Source organism: Miscanthus floridulus, chromosome 8 (assembly GCF_019320115.1).
Source record: "Miscanthus floridulus cultivar M001 chromosome 8, ASM1932011v1, whole genome shotgun sequence".
In the NCBI taxonomy this organism is placed as follows: Eukaryota; Viridiplantae; Streptophyta; class Magnoliopsida; order Poales; family Poaceae; genus Miscanthus; species Miscanthus floridulus.
Window position 1 is genome coordinate 207,992,922 of NC_089587.1, and position 18,632 is coordinate 208,011,553.

The 18,632-nt window shown below is 49.1% G+C and overlaps 2 long non-coding RNA genes across 2 annotated transcripts; both read left to right on the plus strand.

The window, feature by feature from the left end:
• The first annotated feature begins 13,727 nt into the window (after nt 1-13,727).
• Nucleotides 13,728-14,429, plus strand: LOC136474742 (uncharacterized). Its single transcript, XR_010763008.1, has 3 exons — nt 13,728-14,016; nt 14,124-14,211; nt 14,297-14,429. It is a non-coding gene; the product is annotated as an uncharacterized lncRNA (long non-coding RNA).
• A 1,360-nt stretch (nt 14,430-15,789) lies between these two features.
• LOC136474743 (uncharacterized) lies at nt 15,790-16,353 on the plus strand. The gene is made up of 3 exons (XR_010763009.1): nt 15,790-15,880; nt 15,971-16,168; nt 16,258-16,353. It is a non-coding gene; the product is annotated as an uncharacterized lncRNA (long non-coding RNA).
• The last annotated feature ends 2,279 nt before the right edge of the window (nt 16,354-18,632 follow it).

Below are 18,632 nucleotides of genomic sequence, written 5' to 3' on the forward strand. Positions count from 1 at the left end.
GCTCGGCAAACCCATTTGCCGGCACAAGAGCTCCAAACCATCCCCATCACCTAGCCATTCATGGTCTGGGGCCTCGACATGGTAGGACCCCTCAAAAAGGGCCCAGGCGGTTTCACTCACCTACTGGTAGCAGTTGACAAATTCATCATGTGGATAGAGGCCAAGCCCATCACCAACATCCGCTCGGAGGAGGCAGTCAAATTCTTCCTCAACATCATCTACCGGTTCGGCATTCCTAACTATATCATCAATGACCATGGGACTAACTTCACCGGAAAAAAGTTCCTAGACTTCAGCGATGGATATGGCATCAGGATCGACTGGGCTTCGGTCGGACATCCATGAACTAACGGTCAGGTCGAACGTGCCAATGGCATGGTCCTCCAAGGACTTAAGTCACGCATCTTCGACCGACTCAACAAGTACGCTGGGCGATGGGTTGTAGAGGTCCCAGCGATCCTCTAGAGCCTAAGAACGACCCCAAACCGATCCACAGGGTTCACACCCTTCTTCCTGGACTACAGAGCTGAGGCAGTGTTGCCCTCCGACCTCGACCATGACGCCCCAAGAGTGAAGGCTTCGACCGCGACCGAACCACGGAGGCTCAACAAGACGTAGTCGACCTGCTCGAAGAGGCCCGTGAGATGACCGTCATCTGCTCCGCTCGCTACCAACAAACGCTCCGCTGGTACCACAGAAGGAAGATCAGAGGGAGGATACTCGAAGTCGATGATCTCGTACTTCGGAGGACCCAATCGATGAAGGAAAAATACAAGCTCTCTCCACCATGAGAAGGGCCCTATACGGTGACCGAAGTAATCCGACCGGGCGCTTACCGACTGGAGGACAACAACGGCAATGTTCTCACCAACACTTGGAACATTGAACAGCTACGTCGTTTTCCCCTAAATTTGGTCTAACCGCTTTTTAGTTAACACATGCTCCTGTAAGAGCGCCCCAGCCCGAACACTTTCAGCCCAGGTCGCTCGGGGGCTGCATAAGGGTACAATATTGAATATTACCCCTCTTTCTTTTTACTATCACATGATAAACAACTTTGTCCCCGAACGGAAGCACATTCCATTCCTTTGATTGCCCTACGTGACTCTGTTCTTACTCCCAACCGAACGCACCCCACCATGACCTACGGTTACAAGTGACCGAGCCCCGTGGGCCATGCCCAGGCTCTGAACAGCTATAGCCTACAGAACTGATGGGCAGGTGAGAGAGAGAAAATGATAAAAACGAAAGTTATGCTAGGATAAAAACAAGGAACGGATATCGTGGTTCTGTCACAAAAGCAATACTGATGTATTCATTGATACAAAAAACTGTTCACACGAGGACTCACCCACAAACTCAAACTATTACATTTTCTACTACTACAAATACTAATGTGGCTGCTCAACGACATCGCCGGAACACCAAAGGAGAAACCACAACCGTTGGTGCCCCGCCTGGTTCTGCTCCCTCGACTTCGGCTAGCGCAACAGGTACCTCAAGGGACCCGCTCGGTTCCGCTCCCTCGACTTCGGCAAGTGCAACGAGTACCTCAAGGGCGTCGCACCCATAGATGCTCAGCAGAAGAGCATGGAGCTCCTGACCTTCTCATGCAGTTGAGGCAGCTTCTGGAAAGGGGCACTATTACCGAGGCATGGGACCCTCCACCGGCACAATCCTAAGCAACTTCCCCTTTGACAAAACTCGCCCGGTGAAGATCCACAAGAGAAAATCCACACACGGCTCCACCCCGAAGACGGCCTCATAGATTAATCTAGCACCGCCCGCGGCAGTCTCCAGTTCGACATCATGCTCCAGATTCACGAAAGGATCTATAAGTCCCCCCCCTCGCTCACCCCCTCTCTCGCTTAGGAACCGCCGCAACATACAGGCACTCTCGGCGAGAAAGAAGAAGGAGGAAAGACAATAGTTGGAGAACAGGCAAAGGACTGCAACGGAGAACCCTCTCCCTCTCCCTATTTAAGGAAGAAACGCGGCAGCCGAAGAAGGGCAAAAGATCAGAGCGCAAAACTCTCCCCCTTCCCCCATTCAATACGGATGGGAAATGATGGGACACATCTTGACTGAAGGGACGTGCACTGACCGACAGAATGACGCCGGCTCAGACGGAATGCTGCCTAGCAAGACGAAACGTGGCCTGGGTATGGCCCACCACTATCGCACAACCGGGCGTGAAAACTGAAGCGTCACCACACGTAGGCAGCTCTCCGCATCCCTAGGCGGGACTTGGAAAAACCCAAAACAGGATCTCCGCTGGGAGAGACCACCGGGCTTCCCAAGTAGATCGAACGGCTCAGAAAGACACATCGAGACACGGGTAGGAAGCAAAGGGATGCCCCATGTAGGCCATGCCAACTCCGTCACGAACGACGAGCACGGGTCCCAATCGGACATTTCTGACTGAAGCTCTCCGAACCCCGTCACTCAAGTCATCAAGGTGAACACTACCAACCCCCTCTATTTCCTTATAATCATTTCGTACATCCATACGCGCATTCATTCCATACGCCCATGCCTCCCGGATGATTCGGGCCCTGAACCGCCTGGGGGCTCGGGAACTAAGCATCGCACGTGCAGCAAAATGCATCACAATGCTCCCGTGTTGCGTCACGAAGCGACGGTTGCCTCATTTGACATGAGCAACCAACAGAGCTAGGGGAGAAAAATGTAGATGAGCCCTGTGCGGCCCTCACCCAGTCTAGCAGACCGGGTCATCTCAACCTTCTCGTTCGATCCTGAACATCTCGCCAAGCCCACAGAATCTCCATCGAGGGGAGGCCGTTAGGCCACCCGGGTCGGTCTCCAGAACAACCTAGGCATCTGCTGGGTTGCAGATAAAGGAGCAGTGGAATGTCGTAAGAGGGCTATGCTGACCCCATCACGAACGACGTACCTGGATTCTGCTCGATCATACCCGTTAGCGAACTCACCGAGCGCGTCACTCGAGCCCGAGTGATCGGGACAAGCGACAAAACTCAGCCCCTCTAGTTGTGAGGAATCGAGGATGGGGTAACGCACATAACTCACACCGACCCCTACTAAGGCCCAACGAGGCTTGGGGTCTCAAGACACAAAAAGCATGGGTCTACGACCCTGAACTCGCCCCTTCCGACTGCACTCCAAACACCTGGGTCTGCGACCCCGATCTCGCCCCATCCGGCTACGTTCCGACTGCACTCCAAAAACGTGAGTGTACAACCCCAAACTCGCCCCTTCTGACTACGCTCCAAACACCTAGGTCTGCGACCCTGATCATGCCCCATCCGGCTACGCTTCCGACTGCGCTCCAAAACACCTGGGTGTGCGACCTTGATCTTGCCCCATCCGACTACGCTTCTGACCGCGCTCCAAAGAACCTGGGTCCACGACCTCGATCTCACCCCATGACTCCTACTCACCTGATCCTACGGCGCGCATCGACGCCAGGATCAGTGAGCTCTGTCTCATCCAAACTAACTCCCTCGCTCGATCCCACGGCGCGCATCGACGCCAGGATCAGTGAGCTCTGTCTCGTCCAAACTAACTTCCTCGCCTGATCCCACGGCGCGCATCAACGCTAGGATCAGTGAGTTCTGTCTCAATCAAATCTCTCAAGCGACTAAACGCCACGGCTACGCAACGACACCTTGGTTGACAAAACTCCGTCTCAAACTAAAAACACGCACACACGCCCGCTAAACGAACATCCCCCAGACGGTTCTGCCCGAACCGCCCGGGGGCTCTGGGGTTACACCAGCGGGTGCGCTCGCGCGCACCCATCGACAAAACAGAAACCTCCCCCACTGACAACACAGAAAACCCCCCAGACGGTTCTGCCCGAACAGCCCGGGGGCTCAGGGGCTACACCCGTGGGTGCGCTCGCGCGCACCCACTGTCAAGATAAAAATCCCCCGGACGATTCTACCCGAATCGGCCGGGGGCTCGGGGGCTCCTGTCGATTTCATAAACCCGAGGTCCTTCGGGGATCGACTTCCACGCCAAGGCTCGGCCCAAGCAGACAGCATGTAACTCATGGGCCGGCCTAAGAGTCTAAAACAACAGGCCAAAAGGTCTGGCCGAAGAGGAACAACGCTCGCTCGTCGACTACTTCGGCCCACCTCTCTGACCGGAGCGCTCGCTTCGGACTCCAGCCGCCTCCGGACGGCCTCTCCGATCGGAAGGCCTGGCCCAAGCACTACTTCTGACTCCGACCCCGCGTCTCCGACCGGGGTTCACAGGAACCCTGCTCACCGCTTTTCTCCGACTGGCGCGACCAGAGCCGACTGGGGCCATCTGACCAGGGACGCCTGCTCGGAAAGGACCAGGGGACGAACGGAGAAAGCAAGTCAGGGCGCACAAGTCAAACCATGATACCAGGGACCATACCCTGTACGCCTGCAGGAGCAGTACTCTGCAATCGCCCTGACACAAACAGTATTGTAGGCGCCGACATTTCCCTCTACAGTATTTGGGCGCCGTTAACTCCCATACGGTAAGGCTCCCCACATGCCTCTGGGCATCGATAGTGTTGTGGGCGCCGGGATTTACCATACCAGGTGAACGTGGTGAAATTCCTCACATGCCTTTAGGCATCAAACAATATTTACAGGTACCGACATCTACCATTCCTGAAGAAGGCAACACAACCTCCCACATGCATCTGACATTCTGTAGTGACATCAACAGTGTTGTGGGCACCTACCATTATCTTGTACCCACCGGCATGGGCAACAAAGCTCAGTAGCATACGTACCCTCACCCTCTCACTTGTAAAGCCATTCCCTTTATCTATAAAAGGGGATGCACTCCTTCCAACAAAAGAGAGCCTCTTTAGATTCATTAGATCGACCAAGTTCACTAGTCCACAACCATAGAACCGCCAGGTTCGAACCTCAAGCGTACGCTTGAACACATAGCTCGTAGCGGAGTTCCTGTCGCTCTCGGCTCTTCCGACCGGACCTCTTGTACACCACATCTTTCTCCTTCTCGTTTGTAACCCCACTGTAGACTTCGAGCACTTGGGCTCAGGAATAAAGTCACCGACCGACTCAAACTGGACGTAGGGCACGTTGCCTGAATCAGTATAAACCCTGTGTCATTGAGTGCTAGGCCACCTCCGATCACAACGTACAGCAAAACTTAAAATATTCACTAGTTGGTCATTTTCTGCACCGACAGTAAATGTTTGTGTTCCGGCAAGGGAATTATTACCTTAATAGAGGAACTGAGGAAGCAGATTCGATCCTCCAACTCTTGTCTTGCTTTGCTTAGTGTCAGTGTTGGAACATAAACGCTTTACAATGACCCACTAAGACTAGGAGCCTCTTAATAGTGTGAAAGTATTTTAATTTTACGCTAGATTTGTGCTGCTGAAGTTAATTTCATAGTACATCATCGTTCGTTGAAAAGTACTGCTGAAGTAGTGCTACAGAACAGGACAAGCATCCTTGTGAACCATTTGTGGGAGAAATGGACACACAAGAATACATGCAGCCGCGGTTGAACTTTGTACGTGTGGTTACGTGAGACTGAGTGTAGCTGACTGCTGAGACCTTTGCTCGATGCCCTCAATCTCATTGGAAGATTGACTATTAGACTTGGACTTGAATAGGAAATCTTGAATGTTCAGTAGCCCCGTGTAGATTTCCGTCGTCCTTTTTTGCCAAGAATAGATGGACAAACAATAATAAAATTTATTTTTGATTTTCCCTACAATTTGGTGTTCTCTTCTCAGTTCGACTGTAATCAACAGATGAGCTGAAGACTTTGTAAGAACTTAGCTGTGTTCTTTCGCAGAGGCCGGAACATTTCCTTTATAAAAAAAAGATTTCCATCATCCCTAAATAATTCAATTTTAAAAGTTATCTGAAGTTATTTTTTTATCAAATTTAAGCAAACTTATAGAAAATATATTAGTACCTATAACATCAAAATTAGTATTATTCTTATAGTCTACTCTAGCTCCCCCTAATGATCCTGGGCACCTGGAGTCCCCTTAAGCTCTCCCTTAAAATTTTATGCATATATGTATTAGGTAAGAGGGGCTAAAGTTAAGAGAAGATAAAAAAACCTCTATTCTTTTGTTCAGCCCCCTAAATTTATTTAATGTTATAAATGTTGTTACTATTTTTCTATAAAATCAGTTACAGTCAAAAGGGGACAATTCTAGAATTTGATTAATTTGAAGACGAGAGAGCACTACTACAAACCTTTCGTAATTCATCATCTGATTGCCGACCTTGTGACTTTCAAAAGTTACTCTATTACTACACGGAACATGCCATTTCTAGATCTGCAACTATCTAGCTAATTTATTTGCGTGGCCTAGTGTTAGGAAAATTCTCGCACTTTTCCTATATTTCAGGTGCCTGAATTTTAAGATTATTTTCGTCAACACTTTTGTATCTCTAACTAGTACAAGTAAAATGTTACATTTGTGATTTGTTATTTATCTTTGCGTTATAACATATCAAATTTTATCCTTGTCTTCCTATAGAAAATAATTATAAATTGTTATTTGTCTTTGTGCCAACACAAATCAGATTTGTCGGGTTTGTGGATTTGTATAACGGGTTTTTTATTCTCGGTTCCGAAAATTACAGATTGCGCTTACATAAATTGCAACAAACGAAATCTGTAATTTTAGTAGAAAACATATGCAATAACCGTCGACTGAAAGGGAACTAAAATTCAGGCACCTAAATTTTAGCAAATCCCAAAATTTTTATGCCTACTCCTCATCCCTAAATAACTGTCGTTCTTGCTTTCTGAGAAATAACTTTAACGAATTTTATATAAAAATATTAGTATTTATAGTACATAATTGATATCATTAAATAGATTATTGAATTTATTTTTGTAATAAATTTATTTAGAGATAAAAATGTTGCACGTATTTTATACAAATCTAGTCAAACTTAGGCACGGAAACAAAAACATTACAGTTATTTAGGGACGGAGAAAGCAGCTAGTACCGGTACACGTGAGTAGTAGTTACTACCACCTCCGTCCAAGAAAAGGACGCAATTCTATTTCTGTAAATTTTGATTAAATTAAAAGAAGATAATGTTGATATTTACAACATTAAATAGATAAAAAATAGATTCCAGAACAAAAAATCTGATAACTTATTTGATTATTATAAATATTGATTTTTTATTAAAAAAGTTAAACTTTATATAGTTTGACTCAGTACTATAACTGTAGATCGAGACTGGGCGTTGTCGTACAGTTCTGTTGTGTGACTGACTGATAGTCTTTGACTTGGACAGGAAACTCTGACCGGATGTCGCGTGCAAACGTTTCACACGACTTCATCAGGTTGCTGATCTCATCATAAAGCAAATAGGCAAAGTTAAATGCGTTTAAAAAGCCCCAAGTAACAATTAGAAAAGGCTTTCTTTTAATTAATGGTCGGTATAGGGAGGGGGAACATTCCACCTGAAATTCTCTTCTTTGGAAACTGTCTGATGATCAGAAAATAATAGAACAAACCTGTCAAATTTGAAGTGAGTAAAAGGTACTTCCGTCAAACTTTCACTTTAACTCTGATCAAAAGGTACTCCAGATTGATCGGTCTTTCCTAATGGACCAGACGATTCATATATACCATGTGTGTTTTTGAGGTTGAGGGCTTTTCAGAAATTTCACCTTTTGAACGACGTTCGAATTACGTACACCAGTCGATCTACAGTCTTGCGCCTATGTACGCCGTGTTCACAAGGCAATTCTGAAACATCAGTGAAGTTTCGTCCCCGGGCGCATCCTTCTCTTGGGCCGACAGTTTCACTGTGTCTTCCATGCTGCTGATGCCTTACCCCAACTAGCATTGGTGACATCGATCACCAGCAGGGAAGAATTCATTGTAGCGCTAGCTTTTGGTTCTTGCCGCGACAAGCAAGTTCGTCGTGCATAGTAAGAACACGGGGATCGCTCGTCCGGCCGACATATCTTTTGCTTGCAGATTAGTCAGAGATAAACCTACGAGTCGCACACGTAAAAGACCACGGAGTTTTCAGAGTAAGCTCGACCCTGACGTGCATGCAAAAAGAGTTTGCATTGGAATTCCATTAATTATAATACGAGGTGATACGGATTCGAACACTTATAATCACTACAGGAAACGGCTGATTTGCCGGGAGCAAAAAAATTTGCCGGGTGCTTTTTATCGGGCACCCGGCAAAGTCTTTGCCGGGTGCCAGGCCTGGAGACACCCAGCAAAGAAAGGCCTCCGGCAAATCAGCCTTTGCCGGGAGCCGGGCACTCGGCAAATTCCAGCCGTCGGCAAAAATTAGTCTTTGCCGGGTGCCGGCCACTCGGCAAAATATGACCGCCGGCAAAGGTGGCCGGCTTGACGGCGGCCAGCGGCCGTCAGCCTTTGCCGGGTGCCACGCCGTTAGGCACCCGGCAAAGAATTTTTTTAATTTTTTTTTAAATTTCTTTGCCGGGTGCCCCATGACCTGGCACCCGGCAAAGGATTCTTTGCCGGGTGCCCTGGGTGGCACCCGGCAAATTATTTTTTTTTGTTTTTTTGACCCCATTTTTTTTGTGGGGACTTGATACAGTAAATATTTCCCTGTTTCAAAATTTGGGACAATTATGAGTTCTTTAACAATATTTCCTTAATTTTTTCCGTTGCATTGAATTTTTCCGACTATTCCAAATTTGAACTGCAGGTACATGAAATAATGGAATTTCGTCATTCAAAAAATAGTATTCATGATATTTAGGCTATGTTGAGGCCGTATGCAGGAAGTGGCATGAAATGTCGCGCATCATGTTGTCGTAACATGACGATGTACTCGCGGGGGAAGTTTATTTAAATTATATAAAATCAAAACGATGTCCGAAAATCACGAAACTTGTCGATGTGTCTTGTTATCACATGTGGAGGCCCTGGTTAAAAATTGAGAAAATTTCGAGTAAGTTGCGACGTCGGCTGGAGATGTCTGGGTTTTAGGCAGCCGACGTCGCAACTTACTCGAAACTATCTCAATTTTTAACCAGGGCCTCCACATGTGATAACAAGACACATCGACAAGTTTCGTGATTTTCGGACATCGTTTTGATTTTATATAATTTAAATAAACTTCCCCCGCGAGTACATCGTCATGTTACGACAACATGATGCGCGACATTTCATGCCACTTCCTGCATACGCCCTCAACATAGCCTAAATATCATGAATACTATTTTTTGAATGACGAAATTCCATTATTTCATGTACCTGCAGTTCAAATTTGGAATAGTCGGAAAAATTCAATGCAACGGAAAAAATTAAGGAAATATTGTTAAAGAACTCATAATTGTCCCAAATTTTGAAACAGGGAAATATTTACTGTATCAAGTCCCCACAAAAAAAATGGGGTCAAAAAAACAAAAAACAAAAAATAATTTGCCGGGTGCCACCCAGGGCACCCGGCAAAGAATCCTTTGCCGGGTGCCAGGTCATGGGGCACCCGGCAAAGAAATTTAAAAAAAAATTAAAATTTTTTTTGCCGGGTGCCGAACGGCGTGGCACCCGGCAAAGAAATTTAAAAAAAAAATTAAAAAAATTCTTTGCCGGGTGCCGTCGTCACCTGGCACCCGGCAAAGGCGCATGCCTAAAAAGGCCGGCCCGTCCCAACCCCCAGCAGACCGACCCGCGCCTGCTGTCTGCAGCCGCCGCCGCCGCCCTCGCGCTCCGCCGCACCCGCCGCGCCCGCGCCTCGCCGCGCCCACGCCTCGCCGCGCTCGCGCCTCGCCGCGCCCACGCCTCGCCGCGCTCGCGCCTCGCCGGTCAGCCGCGCCCGCGCCTCGCTGCTCTGCGCCCAGTCCCGGCGACCACGCGGCGCCGGCACCGGCGGCCCAGCACCGCGCGAGCCGCGCCCACGCCCGGCGGCGCTCGCCCCGGCGGCCGGCCGGCGCCCCAGCCCGGATCCGGCGGCCCCGCGGCCGTGGCCCCGCCCCGACGACCCCGGTGGCGCTCGGCCCGGCCGGCGCTAGGCCGGCGCTCCTGCCTAGCCCCGGCGCCCCAGCTTCGCCGGCCGCGGCGGCCACGCGGCCCCACCTCGCTGGCCGTCCCCGACGAGGCCGGCTGCCCGTTGTCTGGCCGCCGGGCTCCTCCCGCCGCCGGCCAGCAGTAGAGGAGGTAGGTGGAAGAAGGGAGGAGGAAGGAAGAAGAAGAAAAAAAGGGGAGGAGGAAGAGGAAAAAAGAGAAGGGGAGGAGGAAGAAGAGGAAGAAAGAGAAGGGGGAGGAGGAAGAAGAGGAAGGTGTCGACCCGACCGCCCGTCGATCCCCACGCCGTTCGGACCGGCCGTTGATCCTCGCGCTGCTGCGGTCATCCCCGCCGTCGTCACCGGCCCTCGCTCTTGCCGTTCTTGCCGCCAAGGTAAGCCCTACCCTTATAGTGTTAGTAGTAGTAGTAGTTAGTAGTGTTAGTAGTAGTTAGTTGTAGTGTTAGTAGTAGTAGTTAGTAGTTTTAGTTGTAGTGTTAGTTGTAGTAGTTAGTAGTGTTAGTTGTAGGGTTAGTAAATAGTAGTAGTTAGTAAGTAGTAGTGGTTAGTAGTAGTAGTTGTTAATAGTTAAGTAGTTCTTACTATTAGCATTGTTAGTAGTTAAGTAGTTGTTAGTAGTAGTGTTAGTAGTAGTTGTAGGGTTAGTAGTAATTGTTGTTGTACTACTTCAATACTTTTATGTGTATGGAAAGAGAACTAAAGTACATGGCTCCTCTTGATATATTGGTGGTTGTTGGCCTTTGTGTCCATGTTTGGTATATATGTGGTTGTTGGCCTTCGTGCCATGTTTGGTATATATGTGGTTGGTGGCCTTCGTGTCATGTTTTTTGCAGGTTTTGGGAACCTCCCCGTGCAGGGGAGGTGCTGCCGAAATTTTGAGTCGACACTAACCATTTTTGCCCTTTTTTGTAGGAGGACCTGTGGGAGGGACTCGGCGACCCCGATCGTCTTCGTCGGCGCTGTGGGTCTTCCTGCACCGCGTCGACTCGCCACTGCACCGACTCTCCACCGCCGCGCTACCCGGACCTCGCCGCCACCCTAGGTATAACCCCTCTATCCGTATGTGGTTTTTGGTCGCGTAACCTAGTTAGGTGTCTCCCGTTCGAAAGAGATACGGTCGGAGATATGCGGACCTTTGCATATCTGCGACCGTATCTATTTCGGATTGTCCACGCTTTTTGGACAGCCCGCGAATGCGTAGTTGAGGTTAGTTTTCATGCTCCGCTCCGGTTCGAGACGGTGTTTCGGCATCACCTCTCCGTTGTTCTCCGGATACACACTCTCCCTTGCAGGACGTGTATCAGGAGAACGGCGGGGAGGTGCTGCCGAAATTCCGTCTTGGAAAGGAGCGGAGCATGGAAACTAACCTCATCTATGCATCCGCGGGTGGGATTAGGACCTATCCTCACCTATTAGAGAGTAGGGACACCGCGTAGATGCAATTGATGGTCACCTGTGGTGATGTTATATATGCTAGAGGATGGAGGATCGTCAGTGGATGTACACGGGCCGGACAAGTCAGGGTGATGCCAGCTATGAATGGATGCAGAAGACCGATCGTTTCTTGAATCGTGCATTTGGCAAGGCCGCAAAATTCCCAAAAATGGCTTTGTGTCCCTGCAACAAGTGTGGTAACAGGAGAATGCTAGACAAGGAACTCATGGATACACATCTGCACAAGAATGGGTTTATGCCGAACTACACCCGGTGGGTCCACCATGGTGAAGCCGATCGTATGAGAGAGGAGGTGGTGAGACAACGCGTCGAGGCTTTCGATGCTGATGCTGGGGTAGCAGACATGGTAGATGACGTTCACCAAGCACAGTTTGCTGAAGGACGTGAGGAGGCGGAGATGCAGGCAGCCGTAGATGCGTTCAAGTACATGATGGACTCGGCACAGAAACCCCTTCACGCTCATTCTGAGGTCTCCCAGCTGGATGCCATAAGTCGCTTGATGGGGTTGAAGTCCGATTTAAACTGGAGTCGAGAAGGCTTCGATAAGGTGTTGGCCGTGGTTGGCACCCTGCTTCCAAAAAACCACATGTTGCCGAAGACCATGTACGAGGCACACAAGCTCCTTAAAGCACTAAAGATGCCATATGAGCAGATACATGCTTGTCCGAACGGGTGTGTCCTATTTCGGGAAGAACTCAAGGAGGCAAAGTACTGTCCGAAGTGTAAAGCCTCCAGGTTCCTAGAGGTAGAGTCTGGTGACAGTGGTGGCCAGAAGACCCAGCTTAAGATACCCGCCCGAGTCCTACGACACCTTCCCTTCGTGCCGAGGATTCAAAGGTTATTCATGACCGAGGAAACCGCGAAACAGATGACGTGGCACAAGAATGGCAAACGCTACCATCCTGACAAGATGGTGCATCCATCTGATGGTGAAGCATGGACCAGCTTTAATGACAAGCATCGTTTGAAATCCGATGAGGCTCGTAATGTACGTGTCGCGCTGGCAACAGATGGGTTCAATCCTTATGGCATGATGTCTGCCCCTTACACATGTTGGCCCGTGTTTGTTATCCCCCTCAATCTCCCCCCTAGCGTCGCCTTTCAACGACATAACGTGATCTTGACGTTGATAATTCCCGGGCACCCAGGGAGTAAGATGGGTGTGTTCATGGAGCCTGTGATTGATGAGTTGATCAAAGCTTGGAATGAAGGGGTATGGACATACGACCGAGCTACAAAGGAAAGCTTCAAAATGTACGTCTGGTACCAGTACTCCATGCATGACTTCCTGGCGTATGGGTTATTCAGTGCCTGGTGTGTTCACGGGAAGTTCCCGTGCCCAATATGCCAGGAAGCTGTGAGGTTCATTTGGTTGAAGAAGGGTGGTAAGTATTCGTCGTTCGATCAACATCGTCAATTCCTAGATTCCAACCATCCATTCCGACAGGACACCAAGAACTTCAGGAAAGGTGTCGCAGTCACGGACCCTAGACCGCACTTGAAGACTGGTGCCGAGGTTCATGCTCAGATAGATGCTCTCTTGCCCAATGAAGAAGGTGGTTTTGTGGGATATGGTGAGCAACACATGTGGACTCATAAGTCCGGCTTGACGAGGCTCCCCTATTTCGATGACCTTCTACTGCCCCATAACATTGATGTAATGCACACTGAAAAGAATATCGCTGAGGCACTTTGGGAAACACTCATGGACACTGACAAGTCTAAGGACAACCCTAAGGCTAGAGTGGACCTGGCGACGTTGTGCGATAGACCACAGCAAGTGATGCGGCCTCCTACAAACGGCAAGAACTGGAAAAGGCCTAAGGCCGATTTCATCTTAAAACCCGAACAAAGGAGGGAAGTACTACGATGGATCAAGGCGTTAATGTTCCCTGATGGGTATGCAGCGAACCTGAGCAGGGGAGTGAACTTAGGCACTATGCGAGTCAACGGCATGAAGAGTCATGACTACCACGTATGGATTGAGCGGCTTCTTCCGGCGATGGTACGAGGCTACGTTCCTGAGCATCTCTGGCTAGTGCTGGCAGAGTTGAGCTATTTCTTCCGCCAGCTTTGTGCCAAGGAGCTATCTCGGACCGTGGTTGCAAACTTGGAGAAAGTGGCACCTGAGTTGCTTTGTAAGTTGGAGAAGATCTTTCCACCCGGCTTCTTCTTGTCGATGCAGCATTTGATTGTGCACCTCCCTTACGAGGCATGTATGGGGGGGCCCGTGCAGGCCCGTTGGTGCTACCCAATCGAGAGATGTCTGAAGGCCGTTCGCAAAAAATGTAGAAATAAAGCCAAAATTGAGGCTTCCATTGCAGAGGCTTCCATTCTGGAGGAGGTGACAAACTTCACACAGCTATACTACACGGAGAACCTTCCTAGCGTGCATAATCCACTCCCTCGCTACAATGTTGACGAGAATGAATCCAACCTTAGCCTCTTCCAAGGGCAACTCGGCAGGTCAAGTGGATCGACCAATAAGAGGTTGGAAAATGAAGAGTGGCGCATGATCATGCTATATGTGTTCCACAACCTACCCGAGGTGAAGTCGTTCATTGAGTAAGTTCTCAAAGAACTTGTTTAAATACGCTGTCACTATTCTACATCCAACTGATTCTTTCTCATTTGCACAGGGAATTTATTCGTGTATCCTGGCATCAACCAAGGGATCCTACCCCACGGCAAACCGACACCCTTCTTTCACGGGGTCCGGGAGCAGGGAGGCCCGATTTCATTTCTTGGTTCAAAACAAAGGTATTGTCCAATTTACCTCGTACCTTGTTCGAGATTCCGAGTTTCGCGTACTTAGTCCGGCAATCTTTCCTTCTTGCGCTTGCAGGCCCAAACCGATGCAACTATGAGTAAGGAGTTGAGACAGGTTGCAAATGGCTTCGACAGTAAGGTGAAAGCTTATTCAGGTTATGATGTGAATGGATATCGCTTTCACACAAGAAGCTACGAGCGAGCTCGGCCCATCGAAAAACCACAAACAGCGGAGTTTGTACTCCCGGCACTGATGGCCTCGAGTATCATGGCATAATTGAAGATATCTATGAACTTGAATTTTATGGTTCGAAACCTCTTCGTCTCGTCATGTTCAAATGCCACTGGTTCAATCCTCGACTAACGAAACGGAGCCCTAATATTGGTCAAGTCGAGATTCGACACGATTCCATCTATCAAGGAAAAGATGTCTTTATTGTGGCGGATCAGGCCGTGCAGGTTTATTATTTGTCATACGCATGCCAAGGCAACAAGGCTCTTCAGGGTTGGTCTATTGTGCACCAGGTATCGCCACATGGTAGACTAGCTATCCCAAACGATGAAGATTACAACTTCAACCCAAACACATATGATGGAGAGTTCTATCAAGAAGATGGGCTACAAGGGAGGTTGGTGATAGACTTAACCGAGGCGATTGGAATGGAAGTAGACAATGAAAGGGTTGATGACGAGGAAGGAGATGAGGTGCAAAATGCCAAGGACATAGAAATGCTTGAGCGATTACATTTAGATGATGACGATGAAGGCAACATTGAACCTTCGGACAGTCTTGTTTATTTGGACAATTTTGATAGTGATGACGAGACATATGATCCAGATAATCCCAATAATGATGATTACTTCTAATACATGTAATACTATGTTATTTTGTAATCGTGTTTTGTTTATTTACTTAGCATCTATTTCTAATACATGTAATGATGTCTTGTTTGTTTCTTTTTAATTGCAGGTGATTGAACAAAGATGGCGGGCGGCAGTGGGCCAAGGAACGTGAACTCGAGGTACCAGAGAGCACGTCAGGACGCAGATGCCGGAGAGAACGCATCGGACGGGAGGAGGCAGAGGGCCAGGAGCAGCGGCAGCGGGAGCGGCAGCAGGAGGGGCCGGCCTCCTCTAGTCAGGCCGCGTGACATGTCGGAGGAGCGCCGTACCACGGACTCCTCGGAGGACGAGCAGGTTCTGGCGACGGACGAGGTTCGGGCGACGGACAGCGAGGGAGAGGCACAGGAAGGCGGCGAGGCCGGAAGTAGTTCCACTGCCTCTGCTGCGGCTAGCCCCTACTTGCGAGGTCCCTCAAAACTCCCTGGGCCTCCGCTTCCTCCCCTACGCCCAGTGATCCGCCCCCAGGGGGACAGGTAACTAACTTTAGATTTAATCACAGCTACTTCATATAACCTGTTGAAAATTATCAGAGAAACTAATAATGTTTGTTAATGACTTGTGCAGGCACTGGGAGGTTGTGTCACCTGGTGACTCACGCAACCCCAACCACATCTTGGGGCTTCTGTGCAGGCACTATTACCCCGGCATTGTCACATACAAGGGGATTGTGGGGCCGGCCAAATCGTGGGACCACTACAAATCTGCCCCCGACGCAGATTATGAAGACAAGCAGGAGCGGGTCAGGAGAGAGTTCTGGGTAAGTCTCGTTCGCACAACTTTGATCAATACATCGCATTCATTTGGCACTTTTTGACATAATGAATTGATACATTGTGTCTGTCTGCAGACTTTTTTCAGGTGTGAAGAGGGACAGGAGGAGAGGGCGGAGAAGAACTTGGTGAAAAGTGCCAGGAAACGCATCAGCGACATGCACTACGAGGAGCGCCTCACTTGCATCATCAAGTACTACGCCACGCGACTTGGTCAGAAAGTCAGCAAGACACAGGCAAGACAGATGCCTCTGACCCGGGAACAGTACATTGAGGTAAATGAAGAAGAATAATACTAATTCGTTTTGAGATTAAGTAGCTTTCATTTGGTCGTCTTACATCTCAAATTCTTTATGACATGTAGATGATTCCATGGTGGTGCGAGTCCTTTGCCGACTGCTGGGAGATGATCGTGGACAGGTGGTTCACAGAGGGTTATATCCAGGAACACGAAGCCCACTGGGAGCGGGCTTTGTAGGCGACAGGCCCCACACACCACCAAGGCAGCCGCAGCCTCGGCGCGTACAAGCAAGCTTGGGTACGTGAATTCATTTTTAGTATTCTGACGCTCCATTCTGCATGTTACTTCTAATCATCTTGTTGTCTTTCTCGCAGTCGGCGTCGCATGGTGGCCAGCCTTTGTCCACGTTCATGGCGTATGGACTGGCCCGCAAGGGAAAGGCGACTTCCGCTGTCACCTTCAGCCCGGATGACCCACCCGAGTCGTACAGCAACCCGAGCGCCCACACCCGCATCAGCTCCTACGCGTCGGACGCAAGGTCGGTCCAGGGGCCAGACTAGGATCCGAGCACCGACGACATTGATGGCACGACTGTCATGAGGATCGGACAGGGCAAGAAGCATGGGCGGTACTGGCTTGGCGATGGCACCCTCGAGTCCGGCTCTGTTCCCTCCCTCTCCCAGATCCGAGCAAGTACCCCGAGCGGAGGCCCGGCCATACGCCAACGGCCGTCCCCTTCACAGCAGCGGGTCGACGCACTCTAGGTTAGTCCAGTTTAACTCTTCGTACATTGATCTTTACATAACTTAGTTACCTTTACATTACTAAAACATTCGATTGAAATGTTGCAGGCCGATAACGAAAGGATGGCTCAGGAGCTGCGGGACCTGGCGGCGAGGACCGAGGTGGCCGAGCGGGAAAGACAAGCCGAGCGGGCCGAGCGGGAGAGACAGGCCAAGTAGCTGGCGGAGATTACGATGTTCCTACAGAACTTTGGGCAAGTGAACGGTGTACCTGTGCCGATGTTCGCTCCAGCGCCGCCGCCAGTTGTAGCTAGTCCAGTGAGTATGAATCCATATTGCTTCGACTAGTGCTTTCATTAGATGACCCACTCTAAGCGCCTGAATATCTTGTCCTTTATGCAGCCTCCGTCGGCGGGTTCGAATGACCCATCTCAGGCACAAGCAGGCGGTGTCGAGTTTCCTTCACCAGGCACTCAGTTTCCTCCCCACCTTTAGTTTGTATCTCTTTTTCACCGCTTGATGGACATGTGATGCACTGTGATCCACTATCGACTTGTTTCGATGGTAATTGGACCTATTATGTTTGTGATGTCGTGTATGTGAGGTATTGTATTCGCGATGTGATATATATGTGTGGTATTGAGTTTGTGATGAGATGGATGTGATATATATATGCTATATTGTCTTTGTGATGCTTCAGATGTGATATATATCTTTTATATGCTGTGTTTGTGATTATAGAATCAAAAAACAAAATAAAAAAAATTAATTTTTGAGGCTTTGCCGGGTGCCCTGGCCCTGGCACTCGGCAAAGCTGGGAATTCTCTGAAAGGAATTCCCAGCTTTGCCGAGTGCCAGGGCCAGGGCACCCGGCAAAGTTTTTTCAAAAAAAAAAAAAATTCTTTGCCGGGTGCCCCATGATCTGGCACCCGGCAAAGAAATTACGAAAAAAATAAAAAACTCTTTGCCGGGTGCCCACGCGGTGCGACACCCGGCAAAGAAATTATTAAAAAAAATAAAAAATGGTTTGCCGAGTGCCTCCCGGCACGGCACCCAGCAAAGAAAATTTGAAAAAAAAATTAAAAAAATCTTTGCCAGGTGCCTCTGACATGGCACCCGGCAAAGCAAGGGATGACGGAGCCGGCGCCGTAACGACCACTTTTCTTTGCCGGTGCCGGGTTTGCACTCGGTAAAGTCTTTGCCGAGTGCCCGATAAAAAGCACCCGGCAAAGAAATCTTTGCCGACTAATTTTTTGCCGGAGGCTCTTTGCCGAGTGCTGCACCCGGCAAAGGCTTTGCCGAGTGCAAAGTAGCCTTTGCCGGGTGCATTCGGCACCCGGCAAAGCGCCTGAATCCAGTAGTGAATACTCACCTTCACAGACTAATTTTCTAAGTAGTTGTTTTAGCTCATGTTCGAGCTTTTATTTCGTTGTTTTCTATAGTTGCTATAGTCGCTGAACAGGTCAAGCTACCTACATAAATGGATTCCAGAAGAACCAGTGCACAGCAGCGTTATTGCTCAAACCCTTTATACGATCGACATGTTCATGTGTAGCATGCATAAAATTAATCATATACTCCACCCGTTCTATATTATAAGTCGTTTTACTTTTTTTTTTTGCACTAGGACTTACTTGAAATCATAAATCTAGAAAAGTCAAAACGACTTACAATTTGGAGAGAGTACAAATATAGATACTTGATAAACGGATACTCCTAGTCATAGCTAGCTTTATTGTTTAATGTTCTGTTTGA